This window comes from Psammomys obesus, unplaced genomic scaffold (assembly GCF_907164565.1).
Source record: "Psammomys obesus unplaced genomic scaffold, mPsaObe1.curated_primary_1811, whole genome shotgun sequence".
NCBI lineage: Eukaryota > Metazoa > Chordata > Mammalia > Rodentia > Muridae > Psammomys > Psammomys obesus.
This window is the reverse complement of record NW_026596117.1, coordinates 14,699,154-14,717,256: the sequence shown is the minus strand read 5'-3', so window position 1 is coordinate 14,717,256 and position 18,103 is coordinate 14,699,154. Positions and strand designations below refer to the sequence as shown.

Sequence of the window (18,103 nt, the reverse complement as noted above, 5' to 3'; positions counted from 1 at the left end):
ACCATAGCACAAAGACACTAGCTCAACTATGTTCATAGCAGCATTATTTGCAATAGCCAAAAACTGGGAACAAGTCAAGAATGGATAAAGAAAAATGTGGTACATTACATATGTACCACATGTGTATATGGAGAGTTACTCAGCTTTTAAAAACAATGTCATCATGAATTTGCAGGCAAATAGATGGAACTAGAAAAAATAATGCCGAGTGAGGGAAGAGAATATGCCATCCATGATGGTGATGTCAACCTTCAAGCATACCTTACATGGTTGCTTCTGGATAACTTTAAATGGAATGGCAGGAGCAGAAGACAGTTGGGCCCCTTCCAATGTGTTTTTGAAGGTCCTGCTAGACCCTGATCCCCACACAGGTCAGCCAAATGATGCCAAGGAAATCAGGAACAATGGCCTGGAAGCCTCTGCCGCTGGAAAGATGAAGGGGTGCTTTGGTGGTATTTTCTCAGACAACATCAAGTTGCCTCTGTGCTCAGTGATCTGTGATTATAAATCCTGAAGCCTGGGCATTTATCCAATGAGATCCTCTATATGTTATCTCCAGTTGGAATCTGCTCGCAAAGATTAGTTTGCTCTGACAAAATCTCAATGGGTATACAAACCACGTGTAAGGGCAGACCCCTTGCCCAGCCATAGCTGGCCAGCGCAAAAAAACCTCAACTGTCCTTTGGGATGTTTTTGTCTCATAATGCGTTGTCTTGGTATTTATTTTTTTAACTTTTTTTATTTTTTATTAATTACACTTTATTTATTTTGTATCCCCCCATAAGCCCCTCCCTCTTCCCCTCCCAATCCCGCCCTCCCTCCCGTTTCTGCATGCATGCCCCTCCCCAAGTCCACTGATAGGGGAGGTCCTCCTCTCCTTCTTTCTGATCTTAGTCTATCAGTTCTCATCAAAAGTGGCTGCATTGTCCTCTACTGTGGCCTGGTAAGGCTGCTCCCCCCTCAGGGGGAGGTGATCAAAGAGCAGGCCAATCAGATTATGTCAGGGGCAGTCCCTCTTCCCATTACTACGTAACCCACTTGGACACTGACCTGCCATGGGCTACATCTGTACAGGGGTTCTAGGTTATCTCCACGAATAGTCCTTGGTTGGAGTATGAGTCTCTGGAAAGACCCCTGTGTTCAAATTTTCTTGTTCTGTTGCTCTCCTTGTGGAGTTCCTGTCCTCTCCAGCTCTTACTATTTCCCACTTCTTACATAACATTCTATTCACTCTGCCCGACAGTTGGCCATCAGGCTCAGCATCAGCGTTGATAGTCTGCAGGGCAGAGGCTTTCAGAGGCCCTCTGTGGTAGGTTCCTAGTTTGTTTCCTGTTTTCTTCTTCTGGCTTTCAGAGGCCCTCTGTAGCAGGTTTCTAGGTTGTTTCCTGTTTTATTCTTCTTCTTCTGATGTCCATCCTCTTTGCCTTTCAGGTGGGGATTGAACATTTTAGTTAGGGTCCTCTCTCTTGCTTGGTTTCTTTAGATGCATAGATTTTAGTGGGTTTGTCCTATGTTGTATGTCTATATGAATGAATATATACCGTGTGTGTCTTTTTGCTTCTGGGACAGCTCACTCAGGATGATCTTTTCCAGGTCCCACTTTTTTAAGATTTATTTATTTATACATATGACATGCATATATGCCTGTGACAAAAGAGGGATCTGATCCCCTTATAGATGGTTGTGAGCCACCGTGTGGGTGCCGGGAATTGAACTCATGGCCTCTGAAAGAGCAGCCATTGCTCCTAACTGCTGAGCCATCTCTCCAACCCGGTGTTTGTTTTTTAACCTTACAGGTCTTTTGCTTCTGGTTTTGATTTTTTTTTTTGAGGTTTATGTGTGTGCAAATATATGTATCACAATGTTGGTATGTATGTCTTAAGCTTTTTCTTAGTAAAAATCTTCCAGTTTGTTTGTTTTGTCTGATTCTGGTTTATTTGTTTTTTATCTTATTTAATAATTATTATATTTTAGATACCCAGTTGTTGTTTTTTTGTTTTGTTTTGTTTTGTTTTGTTTTTGGCAGGTTAAAAAGGAGATATGGATTTGAATTGGGGATAATCTGGGAGAAGTTGGGGTAGGAGAAACTGTAACCAGAATATATTGTATCTAAAACATTATTTTCAGTAGAAAAAGCAAGAAAAAAAATAATTTTTCATATGCTCAAACATTCATGTTACAGCTTTTGGTTAAATAAAATAAACCAATTTAAAATTTAGGTCTCTTTGTTTGTGTCAAATGAAATAGAATGCTATATTTATATTCCTCTACTATCTGTCTGTCTAATTAATCCATACACCCATGTTCTATGGAAATTCAAAAAGAAGGTACCACCATTTGGAATTTCATATAAAGATAACTGATACTTTACCTTGAAATATTTTAATTATTGCTGTTTATTCTTGCTTAATGATAAAAATTAAAGCATCTTGGAACTTAGTCAATTTGTTTATAAATCCCACTAAAATTTGGAGTGTATAGTAGAAAGTAGAACCAATAAATTCTTATTAAACTTTAGGAGACTTTCAAACTAGAATTAATTCAGTTCATTTTGTTCCAATATACAAAAGTAATAACCCCCTCAGATCTACAGTCATAGACACTATCCACAAATGTGAAGGCAATCATAATACAGTAAGCTATTTATATTGTATTGAGGAGAGATTTCCAAGGGCAGAAAAGGGTTAACAGAAATTAATGATGGATGAGAAACGTGCTATGCTAATCAGAAAAAAATAAATTAACAAAACCATTTGTGTGCAGGTACCCTGTGTAGATGGATGAAGTTGCCCCCAGAATCCAAATGAAATTAAATAAATATCCCAGAGCTAGGAGGACACTCCGTGGGTCAGCTGTTGGTCAGTAAAGCCCATGAGACCCCCGAACAATATAGACAACACCAAAGCTCTTATTACCCACTAGAACTAGTTGGTAAGACTCTATTGCCTAAGATTCCATGTGCTTTAGTCATGAGAATCAAACTAAAAACCAAAAGGAATTGTGTTGTAAACTTCCTCTCTGTTCCTTAGCCCTCATAATCCTGGAAGGTGCCCTGCAGGCTGCTGGGAGAGAATTATCATCAAAATTTTTACTTAGCCACGGGCACTATTGAAGTAATGTCAATGTCCAGGCAAGGAGATCCCATTGGTGCCATTGTGGCAAGTCTATTGTGGTGTTAACTAGCCACTTTCTGATTGGGCTTGATGTCTGCTCCACAGAAAGGAATTTTTAGGTCAGTCATTAAAAACCTAATGTGTACTGTAGAACTAACTGTAGTGGTTTGCCTGTGGGTGAGCCAACCCTGCCTTTTTGTTTGTTTGTTTGTTTTGTTTTGTTTTTTTAATTTTTTTATTAATTACACTTTATTCATTTTGTATCCCCCCATAAGCCCCCCTCCTCCCCTGCCGATCCCACTCTCCCTCCCCTTTCTGCATGCATGCCCCTCCCCGAGTCCATTGATAGGGGAGGTTCTCCTCTTCTTTCTGATCTTAGTCTATCAGTTTTCATCAAAAGTGGCTGCATTGTCCTCTACTGAACCCTGCCTTTTTACTTAGGAGAGATGCCCTCTACCTGCAGGAGGCAGGTGAGCTGGGCCCTAGGCATGATAAAGGAGAGGTAGTCTTCTCCCTTGCTGGCTGCACTAATGCACTCTGGAGAGTGCCCCACACCTCTACTATCAAATAGTAGAGCTGGCTCTGGTGGCATGAATACAGGATAGCCCAATGGGGGTGAGAGTGGGCAGGCTGGCCCTGCCCCTCGCCTGGGCACAAACAGGAGATCAGGCACTGGAAGGCTGACCAACCCAGCTTCCACTCAGACCCAGATCCAGGTGTCTGAGTTCACCCACCCCAACATCTACCCCATCTATGACCTGCTGGAGCATGTGAAGGGACTGTCCTGCAGATCCAAAGCTGCAGGATCTCCATGCCACAGGGCAACAGAGGATATCCCAGAGAAGAACCTCCTGCCACCCTGTCATGAGGCTACAATATTGTAGAGGAAGACAGAAGCCTTGAAACAGACCAAAAGCTCATTGCAATAAACATTTGCAAAGTAAAGCTGTTTGGGCAAAAGGGTGTACTGTGTGACACACCGTTACATGTACATGCCACAGCTTCCCCAGGAAGAAGTTGCTCTTGTTTCATTTTTATTTTCTTTTGGGGAGGAAGGTTGCAAGAGCAGAGGGCAGATATGAAGGGACAAGGAGATGAGGGGGATTGAGGTGCATGATGTGAAATTCACAAAGAGTCAATAAAAAGTAAAACAAAACAAAACAAAACAAAAAAACAAACAGTATGGTAGTTTGAATAATAATGCCCTCCAAAGGCTTATACATTTGAATGCTTAGTCATCAGGGAATGGCACTACTTGATAAAGATTAGGAGGCCAGGCTTTGATGGCCTTCCTGTGTCACTGGGAGTGGGCTTTCAGACTTCCTTCCCTTCTGCTGGAGGATGTGCCTGTGAGGTACTCTCCCACACCACACGTCCCTACTATGATTTCAATAGTGATAATAATGGACTATACTTCTGAAACTGTAATCAATTAAGTTAATTCATTTCTTTCTTTAAAAAATGCTTTACTTAAAGTGTCTCTTTGCAGGAATACAATACTAAGACACCAAGTCAAAAGGCTATTGCTTGGATATTCATAAACCCAAAGGAGAAGCTATTGTGGTTGTTTTGCTAAATAAATCTGAAATGTCTGACAAGTCACCTTCTTGGTAATCATTAATGTGTTTATCTTTACAGAACAATGCTGCTGTCAGCTTTGGTCAAAGAAATTTTGCAGTGGTAGGTAGTGAACTCACACACTCAGAATTTCTCTAAATGTGGGGTATAAATGTCTACTGAATGTCCAGTCATAAACATCATGCCTTTAAGACCGAAACCTAGGCTCAGGATATGCCAAGGAGGAAGAAGGCGAGGACAGAACATAGGCCAATGGGATAGGGAAGTGGTTGAGGCTATTGAATGATGAGGCTATTGAACTCTTGAACTCACAGCAGTTTTAACTGTACAAGATCACCTCGATACAGATGGTCTGCCATTGTTCTGTCATGGAAGTTGTAAGGGTTCATGTGGTTCAAGGCATCACTATGTATTTTTATACAGTTAAGAGTTAATGGTAAAGAGAGACATTTTCTTTGGTGGTATAGCCATTAGTGAAGTACATAGGCTTCTGTACACAAGCTAAAACCTATGTTCCTGTAATGACACATTCACACGCACACACAGTCAGAAGGGAGAGCTAGTTGAGAAGTGAAAGGAGGCTAATCAGAATTGGGAGATGGCAAGAAAGGATAATGGCGAATGAATGTGATTTACATGTATAAGAATTATAAATTATTCTGTGTATTTAATATATGCTAATAAAAACCTTAGAATAAATGTAAAAATCAAATTTTCTTAAATATAATAATGTTTAATCAGTAAGATAAGGTTTATAAAGATAGCTAGTTATAATTTATTACCTAGCATCAGTAAAACCAAGTGAAATAGCTAAGAGTCTGTAGTTTTCATTTCTGAAAAGAATCCCTCTGTATGATTGGAAAAGTTTAATAAATTTTCTTATTTGGGGTATGGTCATGGGATTAAAGATGTTTCAAAAACGAAAGAGAGTGCTGGAGAGATGGCCCAGAGGTTAAGAGCACTGGCTGCTCTTCCAAAGGCCCTGAGTTCAATTCCCAGCAACCACACTGTGGCTCATAACCATCTATATAGGTGCCCTGTTCTGGTGTGCAAGCATACGTGCAAGCAGAACACTGTATACATAATAAATAAATAAATCTTAAAAAAAAACACAAAAGAGAAAAGATGGAAGGTTGAAAGCAAAGACGTATATGCCTGCTAAGCTAAGATATACTTCATTCAGTGTCCTGAAAGTGTTCTCTATTGATTCATTGATTCATATCAGATTGTGAGCCAGTTCAGCTTGACCATTGTCATCTCCATACAGAAATCTGGCAAGGCTTTTGTGTGGCGGTTTGAATGAGAATGACCCCCATGGACTCAATATGTTGGAATGCTTGTTCTCCAAATACTGGAATTGTTGAGGAAGGATTAAGAGATAACTCCTTGCTGGAGGATTTATTTCACTGGAGACTGAGATCTTAAAAGCCTCTTTCTGTCCCTAGTATTCTCACTGCCTTCTGCTTACAGTTTGAAATGTGGGATCTCAGCTCTTCCAACTGTTATACTATAGCTCCATCATCATGGACCCTAAGTCTTTGGACCCAAAAGTGCAATTAAGCATGATCTTTTATAAATTGCCTTGGTAGTGGCTTTTGTTATAGCAACAGAAAAGTAACCGATACACTTGGTCTGCAGTGGCTATAAACTCTCTTCCCTCCAAAATCCTGTTTGATTTGTGTGGTTCTGCTTGAAAGCTGACACTACCCTCTGGTTTCACATCTGATCATGTGAGTTTGTTCTCATCCTCTGTGTACAGGTGTGTGTGTGTGTGATTTAATATGTCAACAAAACTGGACCCGGGACAGCAACTCCTCAAACAGTTGCCAGTGTTAGCAGGAAATGAATTTCTCCTTCTTTGGCAATAATCAGGTTTAAGGAATTAATATTCTTGGTGCTTCTAAAGTCACATTTCAGGTATGTAGAGGAACTAATGATAACAGAAATAAGCAAAGCAATGGAATAGGGCAAGATTTTGCTGATATCAGTTAATAACTGCTCTAGCTGACCCTAACATGAGAAAGATGCTCTTCGTTTGACCCTCCCACATATAAGAACAGATAATTCCCTTGAACTAGTCTAAGTTGATTGCTGCCATTGAGAGTAAAAGATCCTGATTTTTCCATGAATAGTTTAATAAAATGTTTCTCAAGTGTCTAAAGTGCAAAATCAATTTTGATATTTCCAACTCATACCCCTGCTACAAGCCTACAAGTACCAGGTTTCTCTACCAGATAGTTTAACCTTTCTCATTAAACAATACGATGCAGCTTTCTAAACTTTCTATGATTGAATGACATTTTAAAATTAATTGTAATAATTTGCTTTTATTATGCATTATACATATATATATATATATATATATATATATATATATATATATATATATAATGCCTCTATATTTGTTCTTATTCATCCTTCTCAGTCACTGTCTTCTATTTTCCCTGACCTCTCCCTTGCTGGTACCTTCTATTATCCCAAACAGTTCTCTGCCATGTTTTCATGTCAAATGGATTTCGTAACCTTCTTTTTCCTTTTCACTCCTTTAATGTCACTTCCTACAATCGTGGCCCCTTTTATACTTTTCTGCTCTTGTCAAATGTGTGCATTTTTGCATTTAGCATACTTCTTTCCAATTTTTATATAGTTCTTTGCAAAGGTATTTTTTTTTGCTTGTGAATACACACAAACACACATATAAAAACCGTTCAATTGTGTTTATATACTGTGTTTCTTCATGCTTCTCTATGTTGACAGGCGTGTATCTCTCTTATACCCTGAGTCATCTGAACTTTTGCCCATTATTTTGTTGCTGTTGTTGTTTGTTTTGTTTAACCTGTGGTAACAGGAAAACTAGAATTTACTCAATTATCAAAAGTGACATGTTTTCTTATTTCCAGGGAGACATAAATGATATTCAAAAATCACTAAGAATTCCCAAATTGCAGACATCTTGACAGGTGTCTAATATCCCTTCAATGGCTTTCTATAATGCCTGAAAGCATTTATAAGAAAGATGTTTAAAAGATCGGAATAAACCTAAAAGTGCCCTAAAGATAGAAGGGGTATTTTCTTTTACTTTTAATATACCATGTGTGCCGATCAAAGTTAATAAACTACAGTTGTTAAAAATGTGAAAACCTTATGTTGTGGTGAGAATGTAATCAACTGAGTTCCAGGGACACTAAATGTTGAGCCCACTATTGTAAGTCTTAGGATTAAATGGGAACCGGTGTTGGGAATTTATCAGCACCTCCAGATCTCTTTTTCCGGGACTTTCAACCACTTTGTTTGTAACTATAGATAGGGTTCTGATTCCCAGACTTCACAAAAGTACATAATGATCATGGCTAAGCCCACCAGTTAACATTTTCCCAGAACCATATTTTTTAATTCAAATACAACACTTCCAAAAGAAAGTAATTGATTTTCAGCTTACGCATAGTAAGTAAAGTCATTCATATTTTATAAATACAATTCCTTAGGAATGAAATTTCATTATCCATATTATATTTTAGGCTCCAAAAAATCAATTGCTTGACCTACTTTCATTTCCTTGTTTCTTTCTTAAAACATTATTAATTACATTTAAACCAACAATGGCAGAAGTTTCTCCAACATTTGGTTTTATCTCTAGAGATCATACTACCTCTTAGCTTCAAGTAAAGTCACATAAATATGAATACTTAGCAACCGAGCAACCGTCACCACACCATCATGTCCTTTAAAGATGCTTTTGGGATAGTAACTCAGCTAACACAGAAATCAAACGTGATAAGTTGATAAGTTCTGCCTTCAGAAATTGGACTTTCTTTTGGGTTTTGTTATTGTTTTGGTTCATATATGAATTAATTTAGAAACTATTTTTTCAGAGTAATAAGCAAAATCAATCCATCAATAAGCCACTGTGAAGCATGGGTGAATGGACTACATGGGGATGGGCTAAAAAGGTGTGTCAGCACTTAGGAGCACTGGCTGTCAATTCCATACAACCATGGATTCGATTCCTAGCACACACATGATGGCTTGCAAAAACTCTGATGCTCTCTTCTGGCCTCCACCTCCATCAGACATGCACAGAATTCACAGATGTCCATGGAGACAGAACACCCATACACATTAAATAAATAAAAAAAATTAAAAACAATGTATAAGGAAACAAGTAATATCTATAAATATATGCTAAAATAAAATAAACACTGAGTGCTGTGAGACTAATGCTTGTTCTATGAGGTGAATGGACTATCTCCATATTGTTTTTTGTTAAATTGTAGCTGAGTTCATATCATCAGTTTAGGGCTAGAACATGGCCACTGTAGAGGAGGTGCAAGCAGAAAGTTCAAACAGAGATACAATGAAAGCAAAGACAAGTAGAAAAGGCAAATAGAGATGCTGAAGATGTACTCAGACTGGGAGAGCATGAGAACCTGAGAAAATGATCAATGAAACAGCTTATTCAATAAGTAACAAATACAATTTCATGACTACAATGTACAAGATATGGAAGAGAAATGAAAGATGAGGCTAAGCATATAAATAAATCATAAAAATCTAAAACATTGTGTCAAGAAATTTTGATTTCATTCTGCTAGCAGTAGAGGGACATTTAAGAAAGGTAGAGACGTAATTAGATTTTCAATCATAACATAATTATTCTCACTGTAATGTGACAAATGGGTTTGGAGAGGTAAGAGAGTTTAAGGCAAGGATACCAGATCAGAAGACTTTGCCCTGATATAAGTAAGATGAGCCTCGAAATGGAAAATGTATCTAAAATGTATTTAGCAGTGAAGGAAACTGGACATTGGCTGTTTGAGAGCACAGGTGAAGAAAACGAAGCTAAAAATCAAAGGTGAGCAAGCTAATCCTGTACCGTGAAAAACACGTGACTGCTGACTGAGTCAGTGATTTTAAATCTATGGCTCTACAACTGTTTATTATAGCAGTGTTTCTCAACCTTCGTAATTCTACGACCCTGTCATACAGTCCCTCATGTCGTGATAGCCTCTAAATGTAAAACCATTTTGGCTGCTATTTCATAACAGTAATTTTGCTATTGTTGTGAGCTGTAATGTAAATATCTGTGTTTTCCAAAGGTCTTTGGTGACCCCTGTGAAGGTGGTCATTCAACCCCAGAGGAGTCATGCCCCCCATGTTGAGAATCACTGTGTTACAGGTTGAATGTTTTTCCTCATTGCCAATTTTCTCCCGTTCTAATTATGTCTGCAATCATACCCACCTAGTTCTTGTGGAAACTATTTATTTGACCTCCTTGCTAGAAGCTAGAATTAGAGATTTCTATCATAATAAAAATAAAAAATAAAATCTGTTCCGAAAGTCTCCAGTAACACTTAAAGAAGTGTTACAGTATATGGCTTTTCTGTGACATTATGGAGTAAGAGCAGCCAGCTAAAATGCTTTCCTTCCACTGAGTGTATCAGGCCAGGAACAGAAAACAATATGCAAAAGAAAAGGAACACTTTGCACTTCCCCTCTGTTGTCTGCTGTTGATCCAGTGAGCAGGAGTACCCTTCCTGTAGAGTTGACACCAGGCATGTTGTATGGCCCTCATTTTTAAGTTACTTTTGCCTTTTCTCCTTTAGGGCATCCTGTCCTAAAATGTCAAGGGTTTCTACTGATAGAGCTGTCTTCACACACTCACACACACACAAACATTCACACATACTCACACACACATACATATGCACACTCACACATATACACAGGCACACGCATATATAACCCCACACATACATACATACACATGCATACACACACACATACACACACACACACACACACACACACACACACTTTTAGAAAAAGATTTTTATAGGTACCGTGTAGATACTGCATGGTACATGGATGGAAAAATATTTTGGAGGCGATTGTCATGTTCAAGCCCACAAGAACTCATCTACTTTTTGCTGGATCAGACTGACCCAATTCCTTGGCATTTGCATTTGCATATTTAGAATATCCAACAATGTTTGTTCAGCAAATTCTAAAAATACTGCTTGGAGGCTAACTGAGTGATTCATAACAACAATGGTAATGATAGACAAGGAATATCTCTTTAAATCCTAAATGCATGGTAAGCTTACCCTTTGTTCCTTGAATTCTACATTTATTATTTTTCCTTTACGTCTCAAAAAGTAGCTCTCCTTATTCCCTGAATGTTACAAAAAAATAGGCAACATTTCCATCAGTTTCATGGTTGCATCCTAAACACCTAAAGCTGTGCTTCTTCTGTAAGATATACATTCATTCAGAATGTATATATCATTCTGAATGAATGTTTCTAAATTTATGAATGGATACTGCTCATTAACTGTCGTATATGTAGTTTTTCACATGACCACAGTAAAGGTATGGAATATTACATGTTCCTTTCCACACAGGACCTAAATTATTAGAGATTAAAAATTTAACTACTAGAATACTAATACTGAGTAAAAATGTTTTATATATATACACAAATTATCTAAAATTCAAAAAGAAGCATGATGAGACATCTTGGCTTCTCTAAGTAACTACTATCAATTAAGTACATTAAAACAACAGCAATGACATTTTATAAAGAAATATTATGATGTATGTTATTTTCGCCATGTTTTAATTTCTAATTAATGTATTTATTCACTTTACATCCTGATGGTAGCCCCCTCTCTCTCGTTTCCCCCATCCTCCCTCCCTTATTTTCCACATAAGAGGAGTCCCCATTCGCTCACCCCAGCTCATTAAGTCAAAGCTGAAAGGGGAAGAGGAACACCCCTCTCAGTGGACTGGGGGAGGGGCATGGGAGGAGAAGAAGAAGGGAGGGCTCATTTGGGAGGGAATAAGAGAGGGGGCTACAGCTGGGATACAAAGTGAATAAATTGTAATAAAATAAATAAATAAGAAGGTGTTCCCTCTTGTTTCTTCAAAAACAAAACAAAACAAAACAAACAAACAAAAACAGAAATGTGTTGCCTCAGACATCTGGAGGCCAGAAGTTCAAAACCAAGGCGTCAGCAGTTCTGTACTAAATACTGATAGTGCTCTGAGATCACTCTTCATCTTGTCGTGGACATCAGAAGGTGTCCCCCATGGATTTCTTGGTTTGTGGTTACAGAACTGTAACTTGGCTACCTTCTTCACATTATCTGTATGTGTCTTCACTGTATGTTCCTGGTCAGTTACTCTTAGGTCCACCAGAGTCACTGAGAATGATGTCATCTGAGCATGCTTAACCACACCAGCAGGGGCCCTTTGTACAAACAGGTTTCTGGGTGTAGGGACATGTACATATCTTTTCAAAGGACCACTTAAAAAAATGCCTTGCATAGAGGAAAGCACAGCTGTGGAGTTGGTCAGGGAAAGTCAAGACCCAGGGTTGATGCTTTTCATTTCCAGTCCCCCTAAACCTTAGTACTCCTGTCTTATTTTGACTGTAAAGAATTGTGTGAAGTAAAGTGCTATACAAAAAGTGAATGGACTCTTTCTGGTCCAGGATTAATTAGTCTTTCATTGGAAATTTATAGTAACAATTGATTCTAGAGGTTTCTGTACAGCATATTCCTTTGGAATCAACGATACTGTACGACGTGCTTTAAAATGTCAGTGGACAGATCTCACATTTTGTGTTTTAACACATACACACACAAAGAGGGAGGGAAAGAGGAGAGCTAAGGGAAATTTTGAAGGTGACGGACACATCTATTGCAATTATTTTGGTAATGGCTTCGACGGCTTCAAAGGCTTGGGTATGTGCCAAATATCAAACAGTATGCACTTTTATCATATCAAACAATATGAATTTCTCATGCACTTCAATTTTACTTCGACGAAACTGTTTTAAACTGTCTGGTTTGTTGATAATGCTCAGAAAATGTTGATTTCATTCTTTGTAAGTACCAAAGGTATAGGTGGTATCAGAAGGCTTCCTTCTGAATATCAGTTATAACTCTGGTGATATGTTATGACTTCCTCTCATCAAAATACAATTACAAAATAAAGGGATTTTACCATAGTATCTTGGTATTGTTGACTTAACAGAATAAGTGGATCACAGATATATGTCTTTCACTGTCTTGGGTTTAAAAAGTATTATCCACAGAATTCCGCATATGCTTGCTCCCTTTCCTACTTTGAAAATGTGAACATAGAAGCAGAAAGACACACAGGGTATATACTCACTCATAAGTGGATACTAGACATATACTATAGGATAATCATAAAATCTGTACACCTAAGGAAGCTAATCAGGAAGGAGGACACTGGCTAAAGATGCTCAATCCCCATTCAGAAAGGCAAAGAGGATGGACATTGGAGGAGGGAGAAAACAAGGAACAGAACAGGAGCCTACCACAGAGGGCCTCTGAAAAGCTCTACCCTGCATGGTATCGAGGCAGATGTTGAGACTCATAGCCAAACTTTGGGCAGAGTACAGGGAATCTTATGAAAGAAGTGGCGATAAGACCTGGAGAAGACAGGAGCTCTACAAGGACAGTGACAGATCCTAAAATTCTGGACACAGGGGTATTTCTGAAACTGATATTCCAGCCAAGGACCACTTATAGTGATGGCCTGGAACCCCTGCACAAAGGTAGCCTATGGTAGTTCAGTATCCAAATGGCCTCGAGAGTAATGGGAACAGAAACTGGCTCTGACATGAACTGATTGGCCTGCTCTTTGATCACCTCTGCCTGAGGGGGGAGCAGCTTTACCAGGCCACAGAGGAAAACAATGCAGCCACTCCTAATGAGACCTGATAGAGTAGGGTCAGAGGGAAGGAGAGGAGGACCTCCCTTTTCAGTGGACTGGGAGAGGGACTCAAGTGGAGAAGAGGGAGGGTGGGATGGGGGGGGGAAGAAAGAGGGAGGTACGGGGGGGGATACAAAGTGAATGAACTGTAATTAATAAAAATAAAAATAATTAAATAAAAAAAGAAAATGTGAACATCAGTTAATTAAAGGCTTTAATAAATTGGGCATACATGTTAGGTCTACAAATTCCTTACTCAACTGGCAAACAAATAAATATAAACTTATTGGGGAGGGGTTCACAACTTCAGAGGTAGAAAGAAAACGAGGCGAATCTCTGTATTTCATACCATCTTCAAAAAAATTGTAACAGCTTCATGTTGAAATCACATAGCACTTATTGATGTATTTATTCATCTATACAAACATCCGAGGTTGTTCATGAATGCCATTCTGTTCTGGAATTCTACATGATGTGATAAAAAAAAAAAAGCATAACATCCTCTTCTGTGAAGCTGAACCGTACGTAGGGTCACCAATATTTAAATAGACAAATATAATGCATTCTTCCAAGGTTAACGCCAAAGTATAAGAGTAGTGGGGGGAGAGGGGATACAAAGTGAATAAATAAAAGTAATTAATAAAGAAAAAAATAAAAATTTAAAAAAAATTCTTTACATATCTTTTAAAAAAATTAACTTTTAGTTACACAAGATAGTGCATGCCTGTAATCCCAGAACTCAGGGTGGACAGAGGCAGATGGATCTCTGTGAGTTGCAGGTCAGCCTGGTTTACAAACCCAGTCCATGATAACCAAAGCTACACAAAAAAAAAAAAAAAAATCTTTAACTACTAATGTTTAGGGATAGAAGACAAAAAGCAAATTAGCTTATAAACAAACTATCATATGAATGATGATGTAAATAAAATTGTTTATGGGACTGGCAAGCTCTCTATTGTGTTATGAAGGCACTTTAACTAATGTTTTTTAATAAAGTGTAGGTGAAATGTAAAAAAAAGAAAAAGAGTAGCGGTGGAATGGGGGAGTGAGTCTTGTCAAGGTTCTAATGCTTACTCAAAAGATGGATTAATCAGTGACTGCTTTGTGTGAGTTTCAAATAATATGTGTGTTTACAACAGAAATATTGAGATATTGAAGAACGCGCTTTCAGGTGATAACGAGAATAAGTGGATTCACATTAGTTTAGTTGATGGTACATGAAAAATGAAAAAAACAAAAAAATTACAAGAATTTATACAGTAGAGAATCACTGAGAACGAAGACTTCATACTAGCTGCATATAATAGTTCCAGTGAGAAAAATTATCTGATGTAATTAATTTTAGAAAAAGGAAAGCTTTTTTTAACTCACATTTCTGAGACCCCAAATCCAAACATTATAGCTCACGTCAGTCAGGGGCCAACACTTTATGATATAATTTCATTTCAGACCTGCCATGGAGGGAAAGCTTTGCTAGAGTGAAATGTTCTATCTCCCACCAAAGAAAAGCCCAGATTTTGCTGTTAACTAGAAACCTAGGGATCTCCCTGTGGACCTCATCACCTCTTAAAGATCCAAAGCACCTCCCAAAACTACTAACTTAGGGATCAAGCCTTTACCTGTGGTTCTCTGGAGTGTATTTAACATACAAACGATATTAGACCCAGTTAAGGATTCAGCACCATCTCTGCACGTGTCCCAGCACCAAAGTAATTCTAATGCATTTGTTGCCATTTGCTCTGTCTCCCCCCACCCCCACCCCAGGGCTCAGGCACTCATTGTGTGCACTTATCTAAAAGCATTTCTAGCTCTACTGCTTTCGCCAGTTCTTACTAATCAGTTTTCCTTACACACATTATTTCCTCTCTGTGCATCTTTGTTCCTTCTCCACACATCTAATCAAGCCACATTTTCTGTAGTAGCTTTCAAACTTGAGAGTCCATATTCATAATCTTTTATGACAGTGCGATGATGTGGTGGAAATGCAGAGTATTGCTTGATCTCTGTTGTGTGGAGAATTGAATGGCACAATACAGATCATATGTACTGACCAGAATAAATATTAGCCATAGACCACTACCTAATCTACATTAACCTCTTTCTTTTCGGGAAGAAGAAAAGTAATTTGGCCTAACTATGTTCAAGTACATGCATGAATTGGAATCATGAACCTGTAACGACTTCAGAGTCTTTTTCAAGTGCAGTACGCCAACTACCGGGAGAACACCTGCTGCCACTGTGAAAAATTAAAATAAGTGACCTCTTGCATTTTCCCTGAGTTATGCTGACAGTAGAACTAACTAGTATTATTTGAACACATACTTGTGTTACAAGTGCTGTGCTAAATCATCTTTTAAGTTCTCTCAATTAATTTCAGTTTAAAAGATGAGCAGAGTAGATCACGGGAAGGCTAAGTGACTTGGCTGTGGAGTTAGCAGACAACGCCAGGGCTACACTCAGATCGACTGACCTCGATGCCATAAACATGAAGCTGCAGTCCTACTGCACAGCAGAATTATCTTACCAGACAGGAAAGAAGACCAAGCTAAGAATATACGCTTCTTACCTATGGCTTCATAACCTGAACTACAAACCTCACATGAATTTATTTCAAACAAGCCAACAGCTATATATTCACAGGATTTCTGCCATCATGAGGAGTCTATGGGGTAAGCATTGTAGGTACCCAGAGAATGATAATAAAATCACACCCTGGAGAGCATAGAGCAGGAAGGCAAATGAATACCTAAGTCTTGACTTTGTGGAACCTGCAGGATAAAGAAGTATATGATATAGATATTAATAAAATTATAAGGAGCAGGTTTAGAGGAAGGTGAATTGGATTTGGAAAGACAGTTAGCTTTGAATAAATTAAAATCAGCTATGGCTTTATGGGCAAGCAGTGTTTTGGCCATCAGCAGAGGAAAATATACCAAGAGAAATAGGGAAAATTCAAGAATGTAAAGGAAATACTGAGTATTCCTTAAAGCCTGTTGTATGCAGAGATAAACAGATGCTTTGGGGGGAAAGATATTGGAAAAGCAAATTGAGCCAGATGATTAAAACCTTCCTTGACTAAAGAGAGTCTGCACTTCTGCTTTTGGATGCATGTCAGCTAGAAGCAATTTCACTCTGCCAAGAAGATCTTCTCTGGAATGAAAATCAGGACACAGCACAACGTTTCCCTTAGTTACCCTGTACTAGTCCACAGCATAGTTTGGGCTTAGGAGCAATTCCAGAATGGTAAGCACACCAGTATTTTGAGTACTCCCCTGAAATTATCTTATTCCAGAGTTTCTTTTCCATACATTCAAAGATTAAGGGTAGCAATTGCAAGAATAAATATACAAACTTACACCTGAAAATGAAGATAAACAGAGATGATAGAAGATGGGTAGATGTCCTTGTTGTGTATTTGAGCATATTTTGGATATATGCCTAAGAGTGGTATAGCTGGGTCTTGAGGTAGCACTATTTCTAATTGTCTGAGAAAGTGCCAGATTATTTTCCAAAGTATTTGTATAAGTTTACATTCCCATCAGGAATGAAGAAGGGTTCCCCGTTCTCAACATCTTCTCCAGCATGTGTTGTCACTTAAGTTTTTGATCTTAACCATTCTGATGGGTGTAAGATGAAATCTCAGGGTCATTTTGATTTGCATTTCCTGATGACTAAGGACAGTAAGCATTTCTTTAAGTCTTTCTCTGCCAGCTGCACTTGAGCTGAGCACAGAGTTACCTTACTGTTTCTCCCATATGGTAGCGCCCAAGTGTTTAACTGTAAAACACATGGGTTAAGTAGCCTTTGTTCTATATCTGCATCAAAATTGAGCCAGAGTATTTAATTGATTTTTCTTAGTGTCTATATAGATCAAATTTACCTGTGAGTTTTGTTCATAATAAAAAAAAGACTTGACAAATAAAAAAGAATTCTCTGTTTGGCTCTGTACCCCATTTTTTAATTGGTTTACTTGATTTGTTAGTGTTTAACTCCTTAAGTTCTTTATATATTCTGGATATTAGCCCTCTGTCAGAAATAGGGTTGGTGAAGATCCTTTCCCCATCTGTAGGCTGGCGTTTTGTTCTGGCAACAGTGTCTTTTGCTTTACAGAAGCTTTTCAGTTTCATGAGGTCCCATTTATTGATTGTTGATCATAGAGCCAGTGCTGATGGTGTTCTGTTCAAGAAGTTGTCTCCTGTATCAATGATTTCAAGGCTCTTCCCCACTTTTCTTTCTAACAGCTTTAATATGTCTGTTTTTAAGTTGAAATCTTCAATCCACTTTGACTTTGTTTTGCACAGGTGTTCAACCATACTCATAGCAGCTAGTAAGGGGACCAGGGGTTGTCTCTGACATGAACTCAGTGGCTGGCTCTTTGATCACCACCCCTGAGGGGGGTGGCTAGCCTTACCAGGCCACAGAGGAAGACACTACAGCCAATCCTGATGAGATCTGATAGGCTAGGGTCAGATGGAAGGGGAGGAGGACCTCCCCTATCAATGGACTTGGAGAGGGGCATGGGAAAAGAAGAGGGAGAGAGGGTGGAAATGGGAATAGATGAGGGAGGAGGCTAGGATACAAGTGAATAAATTCTAAGAAAAAAAGAAGGAAGGAAGGAAGGAAAGAAAGAAAGAAAGAAAGAAAGAAAGAAAGAAAGAAAGAAAGAA

The 18,103-nt window shown here is 38.5% G+C and overlaps 1 protein-coding gene across 1 annotated transcript in view; it reads left to right on the top strand.

Annotated features, from left to right (window-relative positions):
* Gabrb1 (gamma-aminobutyric acid type A receptor subunit beta1) overlaps positions 1–18,103 on the top strand; it is a 450,390-nt gene that overhangs the window by 141,362 nt on the left and 290,925 nt on the right. The window lies entirely within an intron of this gene.